We start from the raw sequence: 11,222 nt of genomic DNA on the forward strand, positions 1-11,222 counted from the left end.
GGCCCCACAGCCTGTAACAGCAGGGAGACAGCTCTTTGCCCACCACCTGCTCTCGTCTTCCTATAAGTTGTCTCCCTCCCCTGTGGAATACCAGACACCTCCCCTGTTTCCCTAGTTCAGGGCTGCCAATAAACCCCAACAGCCTTTGGGGGCACCCCATGTCTTTGTGGGGATCCTGGATATAAGTAATTAAATGTTTTTCCTCCTGTTAATTAATCTGTTTCTTATTACGGAGGATTCTCAGCATCTGGAAGGGCAGGGGAAGTTTTTCTCCCCGGCCTATGCACCTGATATTTGCTCTGCTAATACAGCCCCAATCGGGAACAAGATGCCGTGGCCGCCACATCGACACTGTCACTCCTGGTGGGCCAAGCCACTCCTCAAAACACCCTGGCACAGCGGCAGCCGGCAGGGCCATAACTCAGGCTGTCACCACCCCCTCAAACCTCTTCTGTAAGCACTTTTAATCAATGCAACAGGAATCAACATTTGCTGCAGAGTGGCGATGTGCAGTGAGGGACTGGCTCCGTTCAGCTCAGAAGCAGAACCTTCTGGCTGTTAGCACCTGGGAGAGCCTGCTGGAAAAGGCCTCCGTCCTGGGGTGGCTGCCAGACTGGGCACAGGTGCCCTGACAGGTGAGTTTCTCTGTCGGAGTTAATTTGTTCTCTGAGCTGCCATCTGTCAGACACACCACTGCCCCCACTCCATACTCGCTCTCTGGTTGACCTTTTGAAGCTTCACCTCCCAAAATGGTTACCAGTCCTGCCTCGTTCCTAATGGTCAGGTGGCACTGAGCTTAGATGAGAAAGCAGTTGCCGGGGGGATTCACTCTGGCATCTCAGAGACTGTGTGTGGGGCTGGGGTCTTTCTTCCCACGCTGGAGCAAAGCTCTGGTTGGTGCTCCAGTGAGGTTGCTGGGGCCTTAGAGACTGGCTTCCTGTGGCATCCGCAAGGTCAGGAACTTCCTCCTGGGAGCCTTAGGGGGTAGGCACCAGGCAAGTCCCACTTCACAGAGCAGAACTGACCTCAGAGAGGGTGAGTCACTAACCCAAGGTCACACAGCCAGCAAGTGCTGAAGCAGGGACTCAGAGTCATTCTTTCTTTCCCCGAAGCCCAGACGAGATCACTCTGCTAGCGTGGCACAGAGAAGTCACCTACCCTGGGTTGAGGAAAGGGGGGGAGTGAGAAATATAGGTTGGTGGCTTTGGAGAAGAAACACAGTTGATGAGGCCAGGAGAGGGCAGGGAGAGAAACCATTCGCATCAGAATGAGGGAGGGGCAGGCTTCTTAAAATGCAGGTTCCCCTCTATGAATGAACCTCAGAAACACTTTGCTAAGTGACAGAAGCCAGGCGGAAAGGCCACACAGGGAGATTCCACTTACAGGAAGTGTTCGCAGGAGGCCAGTCCACAGGGACAGACAGGAGACCTGTGGTTACCTGGGGAGGGAAATGGAGTTGGAAATGGGAAGCAGCTGCGATGGGCGTGGAGTTTCTCTGGGGGGCGATGGGAAAGCTCCAGGCAGGGTGAAGATGGCACAATGCGTGAAGGGACTCAGCACCTCCATACCACTGATTTGCACTCTTCAATGGTCAGAATGGTAAATGTCATGTGTATTTTGCCACAGTGAAAAAGTGCAGCTTCCTGAGTTTCACTATTCAGTCAACAAACACTTGAGGCTTACGATGTGCCAAGTGCATTCCGGATGCTAGAGACGGCACCGCGGACAAAATTCTGCTCTGGCGCAGCTGACTTTCTCGGGGGAGGAGTGGAAAATAGGACAAACAAAGCGGTCTGTGTTTGAGAAGAAAGTGAAGGAGAAAGCAAAGCAGGCAAGGGCTAGGAACTGCGAGAGGATGTGAGGTTTCAGGCAGAGAGCAGGGGAGGCTCGTGGGGAGGTGACAGTTAAGCACAGAGCTGATGGGGATAGAAAGAGCGAGCCATCCGGGTGCCTGGAAAAGGGGGTATTACGGGCAAAGGGAGCAGCAAGGGCAAAGGCCCTGGGGCAGGAGCAGGCACAGCATCATCAGGGAAGAGAGACCAGATTGTGGCCGCGCAGAAGGAGTGATGGGGGGCGGGGACGAGGACAGGGGAGGCTGGGGGGGCAGGTCCTACACAGAGGCCCCGGGGGCTGCAAAGTGAACTTCAGCTTCAGCTCTGGGTGAGAGAGAGGCACTGAGGACCGACGTGGCCCGATTCCTGTTTTTGAAGGACAGCTTCCCTGCAGAGGACAGACTCCAGGCACACAAGGGCAGCCCAGGCAGGCAGCAAGGAGACACTGCTGCGCCCCAGGGAGAGTGTTCTGGGGCTCAGTCCAGGCCGGTGCTGACATGCTGGAAACACTGTGATGCTGGAGCGACTCACTGAGTCCGTAGCCGGGGGCCCCAGGGGCCGCCGTTTTTAACAGGCTTCTCGGGAGATTCCGATTCAGCCTGAGCTGATGGACTTCGGGTTCAAGCTCACCTTCTGCTTCAGAATTTGGGAAGCTCCTCCTGGATTTTCTCAAGCCAACTCGGACTAGGAGTGAGGAAGGACTTTCTACAACGTCTGAACTTGCGTGCACTGCCCTGAGCAGCCCTCATGGCACGCGGGCAACAGCACAAGCTCTGGTCCAGCCCCAGGCGCCGGGGGGACAGGGAGCAGCCGTGGCCCCTTTTGGATGAGCTTGCATTTGATGAGGGAAATAAACAGTTACCAAATCCCCTGCAGCTCCGAGAGGTGTTTAGATAAGGGCTGGCACGGGACAGTGGGAGAGCACAGGGCAAGCTCCCCCTTCGGAGCCCTACGCTGAAGGCTAGAGGACAGCAGCACCCCAGGCGGACGTGGCGGGGGGTGGGGGAGGTTGCCCCAAGCAAAAGGACGAGCGTGGTGAAGACTGAGAGTCCAAAGAGCCAAAAGGAGCTCGTGGGGTTCTAGGTGTGAGAGGCGAGGAGGAAACGGACCAGGCAGGGCCTGTCAGCTTATCCTGAGGCTAAAAGGGAGTGGGGGGTCTTGAAACAGAGGCGGGACGATGCACTTTGTGCCATAAAGAGAGGTCAGGCTGGAGGACGGGCAGGAGGGGAGGGGACCAGGTGGGAACCCACAATAACCCGAGAGATGCCACAGCTGAGGTGGACAGGAGAGGGCAGACTGACCTGATGGAGGGCAGGAGAGGGTGCAGGCCTCATCCGGGTGTTTTGGAAGCTCGGGGGATGGGGTCGGAGGGGGCTAGTGGTACCTGATGAGCCCAGGAGAGAAAGGGTGATCCAAGGTCAGGGCGTAGGGTAAGGGAAAAAGTATCAGGCTTTTCTGCCCTCCCGCCATTAGGATAGATGAGGGAACCCTGTGCTCCTGAATGCACGCCTGATGGCGGCACCTGCAGTGGGTGCACCTGGGCTGAGAGACTGAGGCTATAAGGGTGGCGTCACGGGAACGCCAGCAGAAGCTGAGAGAAGAAGAAGAGAAGCAGAGAGAACGCCAGAGAGCCCAGATAGAGTGAGGATTTGCTGGGGGCTGGGAGGCCTGCCAGCCTCCCAGCCCCCCTGCACCCCTGCCTGCCATATGCCTGGTAAATCTAAATAAAAGACCTGCAAAAGCCACTGAGGGCTCTGACTCCTCCTTGACCCGGTCTGCTGGGTCAGAAAACCTGCTCTGTGGTCTTCCTGCCCCTACATAGGGCAAGTGGAGAAAACCAGGAGGTGATAGGATATGCCAGACCAGAACCAGGAGCCTTCTGGAGAGCGTATTCAGAGAGCTCTAGAATGTAAGCTCGCCAGCAGTGCATCCCCTACAAGAAGGTGAGGAGGAATTAGAACAGAGCCGAGGGGACAGAGGAAGGGGCAGACTCGCAATGAAAGCCAGCCAGCCATCAGACTGCTTCCCAGAAAACACTGGCTGGAGGCTTCTCCGCACCATGTCTAAGGAGCGCGTTCAGAGTAACTGCTGGGGTCGTCTCCCGCACCGAAGGCTGCTTTCCTTTTTAAATAAATAATTTTTTAAAACAATAGCTTGGCTGTTGCCTCGAGCCTGGAGGGACTCTCCAGGGAGTGTCTAGCAGACGAGACTCTGATGTGGCTCGAGAGGGAGTCCATCAGAGTCAGAAGCAACTCCGTTGTCTCCGAGAGCTTTTCCGCCACGCACAAGACCCTAATCCAGTCGAAGTGGTTTCTATTGATTACCAGGCTGGGGTACACAGGTTGTTGGTTTTTGAGATTCTCTTCCCTGGGTCTCGATGCCAGCTGTGAATAATTTTCAGAGTTGAAAAGCTCCCAACCATCAAAATAAAAATGACACTCGGTCTCGGAGAAGGCAAATTATAGGTCAATCACCTTGATTATTTTTTAACTGTGAAGAGCCATTAATGTTACTGAATAAGCAAATCTGTTTGCATAACCAGATTTTTATAGGCTACTGGGAATAAAGGTTTTCCTAAGTGGATGATTTGTACAACGATAGCCTTTGGGTCTCGGGTGGAACAGCGCTGATGAGGAAATGTTCCTTTAATTATGTGGAAGGCCAATTACCACGTTATAGCCACATTGTTTTGCAGATTGCATATAATTTCGCCATTTCCATAGCTTCAGCACTATAATTCTGGAGAAAACGCAGGCACCAAGAAGACACTTGAGGCACATTATGCCGGAGATGAAGATGTTTTAGCGAATTCAATTTAAGCTACAACATTAAAGTTATTTTGTTGAATAAAACATAATGCAATAATGAGCTTGTGTATGTCAACTCTGTGGTGGAAGTAATAATAGCGAGAGAGAGCACGTCCCTGCTCCCCTTTTTCATGCTCATTAGAGTAATAGATAATGCAATGGAGAGAACCTTTCTCTAATATGTGCTTCATCTCAGGTTAAGTGTGTTTCCTGCAACTGTGCTTCGTGGAAAAAAAGAGAGACAGGGACTAATTTGGGAGCCATTCACAGAAGTGCTACTATTTAATGTTTGCCATCCTCGGAGATTTCTTGCTCCAACCAGGAATGCCAGCCAGGAAAGGACTTCCTTGAGGATCTCGGATTAATCACCTACTCTGCACACTCAGCACTGAGAGGTGGCTGGGAGGGGCTGAGCGAAGATGGAGGCAGAACGACGAGATGGAGATGGCGGAAGGGCGAGGCCGCAGCAGCGCTGGCCTCAGCTCTGCCGCCCATGCGGGGGCGAGTGCCTTCCTGTCTCCAGGATTCCTTTGCTCTGGCCTATAAAACGGAAGAGGAGGAGGAAGGCCTCCAAGGCGCCCTAGAGGTACCGCCATTTCATGAGCCCTCGAGCTACAGAACACCTTCAGTGATACCGCAAGGACCTCGACTTCTCTGCGAAGAAGACACAACAGTCGTGGAGCGGCAGGTGCCTGGGAGGGAGCGGCGCCGTGTCGGGAACACCCCACCACCCATTTCTTTAAACCCGCTGTTTCTGTCAGTAACTTCTTTGCAACTGATGCGTTCCCGAGCTGTTTCTACAGCTTACCGTGCCCTCTCGTAGGTGGGAGTAGGAGGTGGCCAGACCCTGAGGCCCGACCGACCAGAGCAGGGTTATGAGGCATGTGCAAAAGGACCCAAAGTGGCCCGCAGTGGACCTGGGCTCATTCGAATGTTAAAATCCCCACCCGTGCGGGTTCGGCCTCCACTTCCAGACCATTCCACATATGACAAAGCAAGTTGTGCAAGTGCGTCCCTGGAGGGCCCCCCCCCCTTGCTCAGGGAGCCTCCTCCTATTGGGTGTCCCTGGAGCTCTGTCTCTCGCCCTGTCATTTCCAACAAGCCCTAGTGCTCGTGTCTGTACTTGGCACACCAGGGACTTGGGGGCATGGAAGGAGACGCCTGGGAGGGCCGTGGGTGAGAGAGCCGCGGGGAGGCTGGCAGCAGCACCCTTCAATTTGATTTTTTCCTCGTGCTCCTTTCCTTCCAGACTCACCCGGCCCTTCTGCCCCCGTCCCCACCAGAAGGTGCCTTAGACTTGGGGCAAGCTTTTGGGCCTCAGCAGCTCTGATTTTGACCAACCCTGTCTGTCTGGGCATTTACCCACGAGGGGATGGGGCACTTGGGGTGTTTCATTGGGAAACTATATCCTTTCTTCTCTCTCTCTGTTGCACACTGATTCTATTAAAGTTCTTTTCTATTGAAGGTCTCACTAAGGGTTATCTTGTCTTTAGGCAGCGAATGACAAAACCTATTTGGATTGTACAAGTTTGGGGGCCCCACAGTGCCCCTCAGTCTGCCCTCTAACATTAGGGCTAATAACATAAGCTGGAAGCTACACAAAATGCCCCAAAATGTCAGCGACCCAATTCAAGCAAGACCCGTTGCTGACAGCCATCACGCAGCTGCCCACGTAGCCAGCAGGCCCGTGCCCCTGGCAGCTGGCCCTTGTCATCTTTACCACACGCTCCGAGGCGGGTGCAGAAGGTCCCACGCAGAGGTCTTTAAGGCCAAGCCTAGAGAAAGTCTTTTGCTTCCCACTCATACTGCATGGGCCACAGTGTGAGCCCCATCCTGGAGGCGCTGGGAGTAGAAGCTGGCCCAGTGCCCGGGCAAAAAGAAAGAGGCCTGGATCTCAGGCCCTGTGCCGGATGTTAAGCAGGAAAAGCGTGCGCGAGACTTCTGATGCCCCACACAATGCCCGGCAGCAGGCAGGCGTTCTGGAAAAAAGAAATCCCTGCCTAAGGTTATGATTCACTTGGCAAAGCAAAAGACACATCTGTGAAACAACACGAGAATCACCCCCGTGAAAGAGCACATCTGAGAGAATCCAGGGAAATGACGGAAGGAATTCCAGTGAGCATAAGAACTAATCTTGTCATGTATTAAAATCCAAATTATTTTTAAGTGCTAATACTTTGCTTCCCAGGGTGAGGAAAACCGATGCACTCACTCAGCGCACGGGATGACATAAAATAAGGCGACCCTGTCGAAGCAATCCCGCAAACGCCCAGCGCCTCAGCCGTCTGTCTGGGCGGCGGGCGGAACACCAGGGGCCCTGCTCTGCCCCGCTCTGGGGGTCGGAGGCCAAGATCAGAACCAGGCGCCTGATGAAGACCCGTTTCTGTTGCACAGACGGGTCTTCTTGCTGTGTCCCCAAGAGATGGAAGGCACAAGGGAGGCGCACTCTGGGGCCTCTCATGTGGGGACCGGCCCACCATGAGGACGTGACCCTCAGGACCGATGAGGCCCGAGCGCCGGGCGGGGCACAAAATGTTCAGTCCCGTGGGCATGTTTATAGATTTTGACTAAAAGCTTCCCACAGAAAAGGGCATGTCTCCGAAAAGTGAAAGAACGGGAAAAAGTCACAGGTGGGAAGAGGTGCACAGCTGCGTTATTTAAAATAGCACAGCCTAGAAATACCCGTATGTCCACCAACAGGGCGGCTCGGATGGACGGCGCGTCCATTCAGGGAAAGCAGCGCGGGTGGGGAAAGCCCTCGTTACAAAGTCAGTCCAGTGGGAAGTGGATAAAGGATTCAAGATGAAGAGTAACTCGGGTGGTGACCAGATCAAGTTAGCAGCAGAATAGGGCCGAGCAGAAAGAGAGAAACCGTAAAAAACCTCGGGTGGGATGGAGATGTCTGCTCTGTAATTTTCCAAATGTTTGTGACTTCATCACGCCGCCTTTACATCGCTGCTGAAGCAGCACGGTGGGCAGTGAATGTGTCGGGTAGAGGGATGATCAGGGTGCAGGGCCCTGTGTCCCCACAGGCAAGCACAAGATGCTGTGTGCTCCCCACGTGTGGGGTCCACGCTGCGTGTGTGTGTGTGTGTGTGTGTGTGTGAGTCCGTGTGAGGTGAGTGCATGACAGGAATGTGTGTTATGTGTTTGTGGCATGCATGAGTGTGTGAGTGTGTATGTGTGAACTATGTAAGAGTCCATGTGCGCTGTGGGTGATGTGCGCGAGAGTTGGTGTGCAGTGCATGGTGTGAGCACCTGCAGCGTTTGTGTGTACGTGATGTGTGTGGGGTGTGGCGTGTGTACGAGTATGAACTTGAGGAAACGCCATCTGCATCATCCATTTTTACAAAAATGACTGAAAGGACATTATTTAGTCCTAAATTCCGACCCCAAAGAAACCCCAAAACCATAACCTGTTGGTGCCTGAGAACTGAATTCCAGCTGAACTGTGATTTCTGGGCGTGGGCATGAGGGAGTTTCTGGGTGGGGTGAGCAGCTGAATGGTGGAGTCAGCAGAGCGACCGCCCCCCGCAATTTGGGAGGGCCCCGCCCAGTCCACGGGGGATGGAAGAGATGAAAGCTGGAGGAAGGAGGGGCCCTCCTCTCAGTCCCTCTCCTCTTCTCCTGCCCTCAGGCTGGGATTAGCGCCGCCTGGTTCTCAGGCCTTCGGGCTCAGACTGAACCCCAAGCATCTGTCTCCAGGCGGCAGGGGCAGGGCCGCCTCCCCTCTGCGTGAGCCGACCCGTCACGGCGAATCTCCCCATACAAACATCCCCCACACGTGGCGGCCGCTGCGCCCTGTGTGTGGTTACGTCACATGTGTGACCATATGACACACAGAACGCAGCATACACTTTCTTACTGTGCAGCCGATACGAGTGTCACTCTGTTACATGTGGCCCGTGTCTCCCGTGTAAACGGAGTCAAGAAAACAGCAACGGCAGCAGCCAACGCTCAGGTGACTTCGAGGAGCCGGGCATTCCTGCGGTGCACAGCCTGCCCCCGAAGGGGGGCGCCTTTGCCCAGCTCCGGCTGACAGCCTGATATGGGACAGGCTCACCTTTGCCCAGGCGGTGCCATTCCCTGTGAGGGGTGACAGCTGTTCCCCGGGGCGAGCAGGGCCTCTAGGAGTCGGGTCAGCCGAGCACGAAACCATGAGGGGTCTTCACGGCAGGTCGTAGGAACAGGTGGAAGCTTATGCGGGGAGCGGGAGGAAGAAAGTGGGGGACAAACACAAGCACCCAAGCAGATGTGACTTCGGCACATGGACTGCTTTGGACTGAAAACATCACAGCCCAAGAGACACAGGAAGAAACTTTGACCTCCCCCAGCTGCCTGAAACAACTTAGATAGAGGCCCTGCCCCAGGACCGGGCTGGCCCCAGAGTGACACGGCGGCTGTGGCGAGGCGTGGCAGGCGGGGAGAGGCTGGCAAAGTCTGTTCAGATCCTCCCTGCACCCCACTGTTCCGCTTGGCCCAGCAAATATTAATTTGCCGAACAATTGCTCGTCCATCTTCCTGGGACTTGTCTTCTTCCCTTTGGAAACCCCCTCTCCCTAGCCCAGGGTGGCAGGTAAAACCCAACTGACAGGCTCCTGGGAAGCCCCAAGGTTTTGTGGGGCTCCCAACATATGAGCTTGCATTTGTGTTTCTCCCGCTCCTCTATCTTATCGCATTGTAGCTACTACACCAGTCAAAGGTCAAAGCGTTTCCTCCCCGACACCAGATTCAAGGGGGATTTACTGAACGGATATCGGGGTGTCTCGTGAAACCCACGGCGGGGAGAAGGCCGCCCCACCATCCGTGTGGCCAAGACCTTCCCTTCCCAGTGTTGGCACCCCAGGAAATCTCAGCCCCAAGCCAAGTAAGACCCAGGTCCCACAGGCCAGCAGAACCAGCACCAGGGGCCGGGCCTACAAATTTCCCACGACTCTCCTCTGGTCCCCCCCTCCCCGTCTCCTCAGCACCCCGCTATCCGGGGCTCAGGACTCATCTGTGTGCGGTGCCGGTGGTCTCGAGCTCTCCTTTCCTCTTCAGGCACCACCACCAGGGACAGAGAACCAACCCCTCAACCCCAAAGCCCAGTTTCCAGGGAGCGAAACCGATTGGCCACGTCAGGTCAGGCGTGGCCAAGAAAGGCACCCTGCAGGGGAGTCTGAGCGCCTACTATGTGCAGGCACTGTTCCAAGAACAGCACGAAAAGCTACAAATCAGGCAAGGAACCGAGAGGCACAGAGCTGGTAGGGAGAGGCCGCGCATGGAAGGCACATGCGACCTCCTGCGGCCTCTGTAACAAATGACCACAAACCTGAACGACACAAATTTATTTCCCGAGAGTTCTGAGGCTAGAAGTCCAAAGTGGGCCTCACTGGGGTAAAACCAGGTGTGGACGGGGCTGCGCGCCTGCCAGAGGCCGGAGGGGAGAGTGGGTGTCCTCGCTTCCCCGGCTCCCGGGGCCGCCCTCACTCCTTGGCTGGTGTCCCAGCCTCCACTTCGACACGACAGCTGTGCATCAAGTCTTTCTCGCACCCCAGCTCTGATTCTGACTGTCTGCCTCGCCCTCCCATTAAGGGCCCTTGGGGTCAGTCCAGCCCCACCCTGACAACCCTCATGTCCTGCCTGCTTGAAGGCTGGGGACCAGCAGCCTTTGTTTCATCAGCAACAATAACGAAATGTTCGTGTTCCTCTTCCACGTGCCCCGACACAGTCGCAGGTGCCGGATTAGGAACTGGACGTCCTGGGTGGGCACTGCCACGAGGTCACGCTGGGGCAGAAGCAGAGACAAGAAGGCGCAGCACAGGGGCCGGAGCACCCCTCCGGGGGCAGAGAAGCGGGCGCACGCTGCGTGCTGAAGCAGAGCCCCTGGGGGAGGCGCAACGTGCCGCCCTCCGCGAGCAGAGCGGCCTATCATCTTCCAAAGGCCAAGTGCAAGCTCGTCCCTGGGCCGTGTCCCAGATGGCCCGGCTCACGGATCCCGGCGCCAGCCCCTCTGGGCAGCGCGGCGCAGGTTGAGCCCGTGTGACAGACGTGCAGTCGGGAAGCGGGTAAGGAAGGCCTTTTGCACCGTGTTTCCCTGGGGGAGGAGGGAAATGAGCTGGCGGTTTAGCTGTAACTGTGACAGCATCTCTTAGGAGAGCAGTAGAGATCTGAAGCAAATATTGCAAAGGTATGTTGTTAATGAGGTCCTGTGATGCTTTCCCTCTCTTTTGTTTTTTTGTGGGTTTTTTTTTTCTGGTGTGTTTGCAAAATTACACAATTTACAAGAAAATAATAAGCTACAAGAAGAAGAACTTGGAGAAACATCTGAACCTCCTTTCAGGTGACACCCCAACTGCCTCTGACGTTGCTGGGCAGCCAAGGGCAGCCCGGCTGGGAAGGCCAGCGAGCATCAGACCGTCCTGCAGGCTCACTCAGCGGGCCGTCAGGTTTGCCTGTGACTGTGAACCGGCTGTTGGTCTTAGAGACGAGGCTGAAAGCCCCAGAAGGGAGATGAGACACCCCAAGTGTTGTCCCTGCACCCACTGCTCCATCCTGATTTGGGGGAGCGGGGGGAGTGCCTGCAGCTCCCTGCCCCCGCCTT

The sequence above is a fragment of the Talpa occidentalis genome, unplaced genomic scaffold (assembly GCF_014898055.3).
Source record: "Talpa occidentalis isolate TD23 unplaced genomic scaffold, MPIMG_talOcc4v2.1 talOcc4.12, whole genome shotgun sequence".
NCBI classification, from domain to species: Eukaryota; Metazoa; Chordata; class Mammalia; order Eulipotyphla; family Talpidae; genus Talpa; species Talpa occidentalis.